The 3,546-nt window shown below is 42.5% G+C and overlaps 1 protein-coding gene across 4 annotated transcripts in view; it reads left to right on the top strand.

Annotated features, from left to right (window-relative positions):
- The window catches only part of LOC106299940 (nodal modulator 3-like), an 18,130-nt gene that overhangs the window by 10,672 nt on the left and 3,912 nt on the right, over positions 1-3,546 (top strand). The window lies entirely within an intron of this gene.

Genomic DNA, 3,546 nt, shown 5'->3' with positions numbered 1-3,546 from the left:
TCAGATTGGGTTAAAAATGATTTTGTTTACTACAATGCTCAAGCTGTGGCACATCCAGAAAGTGGATTATGCTCCCTAGCTCACTATCCAGAAGAACATCAAGTCTTTATGAGTTCATTGGACCTGGAATGGATACCAAGAACATATGCAAAAGCTATGGGAGATGATCGGTGGATGTTGAAATGAGGGCCATGGAGAAGAACAACACCTGGTATGAGACAGAACTTCCAAAAGGGAAGAAAGCCGTGACCAGCAGACTCATACATACCATTAAGTATCTTGCAAATGGGAAGCCAGAAAGAAAGAAGACCAGACTGGTGGCAAGAGGATACACACAAGTGTATGGAGAGGACTATCTAGACACCTTTGCACCAGTGGCCAAGCTTCATACAATCCAGATTCTACTCTCATTAGCAGTGAACCTAGAATGGGACCTTGGGCAAATGGATGTGAAGAATGCTTTCCTGCAAGGAGAACTAGAAGATGAAGTGTATATGAAACCACCTCCGGGGATGGAAGAAATGGTGAAACCAGGGAATGTCCTTAGACTCAGAAAGGCAATCTATGGCTTGAAGCAATCACCAAGAGCTTGGTACCACAAGCTAAGCACTACATTGAATGGAATGGGATTTGTGAAGTCTCAAACGGATCACACACTCTTCACTCTCACCAGCAAGCAAGGAATTACGGTAATTCTAGTCTATGTGGATGACATCATCATCACGGGTAGTGACAAGGAGGGGATCAGTTTAACCAAGACATTTCTCAAGGCCGCATTTGACATCAAAGACCTGGGAGAACTGAAGTACTTCCTTGGCATTGAGATGTGCAGATCAAAGGAAGGATTATTCATGTCCCAAAGAAAGTATACCCTGGACATATTAAAGGAGGCAGGAGATCTTGGAGGAAGACATGCCAAGACACCACTTGAAGAAGGTTACAAGGTATTGCGAGAGGGGGAGTATGAAGACACTCCATTTGAAGATGTCAAGAAGTATAGACGGATGGTTGGGAAGCTGATCTATAGTGAGCTAGGGAGCATAATCCACTTTCTGGATGTGCCACAACTTGAGCATTGTAGTAAACAAAATCATTTTTAACCCAATCTGAGGCTGGTCTTCTGATCCTTGTACTTCTCCTTAGGACTTGTGTCTGCTCAGGTTCATTACTGCTGCTTGGTTTTCCTTCTTGAGCTTCAGTGTCTGGTTGTCCCATCTCATCTTGATCATGAGATAATACTGGGTTTTCTTCAGGTTGAGCTTGCGCCGGTTGATCTTCATTCCCCCCTTCATGGTCAGGATGAGAGTCTTCAGTGTTATGAACCATGGTCTCTTTATAAGGAGTAGTGTCCCGGCCTTTCTCTGGTTCCTTTTCTAGGTTAATGCCGAGTCTTTCCATAAGAATCTTCAGGTTGTTAGCTCTGTCCGAGGCAGAATGAGATAGATCTTTGAGTTCCTCCCAACTCTTCTCATCATAATAGGCCTTGGATTCCATGAACTTAACATCTCTGGATACTAGGACTCTCCTTGTCTCTGGTACATAGCATTTGTACCCCTTTTGGTGCGTAGAGTATCCAATGAACATTGCCTTTGTGCTCTTTGCCTCCAGTTTGTTTCTTAGTTCTCCTGGAATCAAAACAAAGCACACACACCCAAACACACGCAAATGATCAATTGATGGTCTAGATTTGTTTAGTACCTCATATGGGGTGGCATCAAAGAGGACTCTTGTAGGTGTGCGGTTGATTAGGTAGGTGGCTGTGACTACTGCATCCCCCCAAAACCGCTTGGGTACATTTGTATGGAACATCATACTCCTTGCCACTTCCATCAAGTGTCTATTCTTTCTTTCAGCCACACCATTTTGTTGGGGTGTGTAAGGACAGCTGGTTTGTTGAATGATTCCATGTGAGGCTAGATGTTGTTTGAAGGCTGTGCTAGTATATTCACCACCATTATCTGATCTAAGAATTTTAATCTTAACATTGAAATGGTTAGTAATATAGTTCTGAAAATTTTTAAATGCTTCTAGCACCCTATCCTTAGATTGCAACAAAGTGATCCATGTGTATTTAGATTTTTCATCAATGAATGTCACAAAATATTTATGTTGTTCTCTAGATACACATGGAGCAGTCCACACATCAGAGTGAATCAAATCAAAGCAGTTTTCATATTGGGTTTTTGATTTAGGAAACACAGTTCTGCAATGTTTTCCTAATATACACGCTTCACACTCATTTTTAAAAGAAATACTAGGCAACAGGATGTTCAAGGCACGAGAATGGGGATGTCCTAGTCTAGCATGCCAGATTTCATCTTTAGGGAATTCAGAAACAGAATGAAACACACACGATAATTGAGATACAGGTCTTGTGTCCTCAAGTAAGTACAAGTCTCCCTTGGTAACACCTTTGCCAAGCAACTTACTAGAATCAATATCCTGAAAGTATACACTGTTAGGCGTGAAAGTAACTTGACAATTGAGATCATTAGTTACTTTTTTAACAGACAGTAGGTTTGAGGCAAATGTAGGCATATAGAAAGCTTTAGATTCTTTATCAAACAATCTAAGTTCACCTACACCTTTTATTGGAATTTTATCTCCATTTGCTATCATCACATTTCCTAAAGCCGGTTCTATGTTCTTAATCAGTTCTAAATCACTTATCATGTGATGAGAAGCACCAGAGTCTATAACTAAGGGCTTAGCCGATTTAAAATTATTCATAGAACCATTTGCATTGTGAGAAGCATTAAGGGAGATACCAAGAGTTTTAGATATACCAGATTCCTTGAGAGCCTTGATGAGAGCGGTTAAGTCAGACTTCTTGATGGTCTCATCTAGATTGGCTCTTGGCGTGGCATAGCCGGATGTGGAGGCAGTAGCACTTCCCACACCTAGGTTGCTTATACCCATGGTGATTGGTGTTGTTGGCTCGACACCATCAGTTGAGAAGTTGGCTCTTGCATCTTGGTATTGAGGGCGGTTGTCCCTGAATTTGTTGGGCTTGAGGTGCGGATGTAGTATCCAGCATTTGTCCTTCATGTGGCCCTTCTTCTTGCAGTGATCGCAGGTCAGGTTTTTCTTCTCATCTAGCTTGTAAGCTGCCTTGTTTGACACGGCTCGTTCAGCTTGATGTGCCATGTTTAAGTCTCCCTTGCCTCCAAATAAGCCCACAGAGCTTTCTTCCTTCTGAATTTGAGCGCATACTTCATCCAGGTCAGGTAACTTGATAGCTCTCAGGATGTGCTTGATTAAGCTCCCATAAGATGGATTAAGCGTGAGCAGTAGTCCAAACACTCTGTCCTCTTCACGCCTGGTTAAGAGAGTGGCAGGGTCGGTAGTATGTGGTCTGAGTAGTTCCATCTCTGCCCAAAGGGACCAGAACTTGCCAAAGTGAGGCTGGAACTCCATATCTCCTTGGTTGAGGGTATTGATAGCTCCTTTTACTTCAAAGACCATTGTAAGGTTGGAGGTATTTCCATACACTTTGTAGAGTGTATCCCACAGCTGCTTGGTAGTTTCACAGTAGGAGTAAGACTC

This window comes from Brassica oleracea, chromosome C6, assembly GCF_000695525.1.
Source record: "Brassica oleracea var. oleracea cultivar TO1000 chromosome C6, BOL, whole genome shotgun sequence".
Lineage (NCBI taxonomy): Eukaryota > Viridiplantae > Streptophyta > Magnoliopsida > Brassicales > Brassicaceae > Brassica > Brassica oleracea.
Note: the sequence above shows the minus strand (reverse complement) of the source record. Positions and strands in the feature narration are given on the sequence as shown.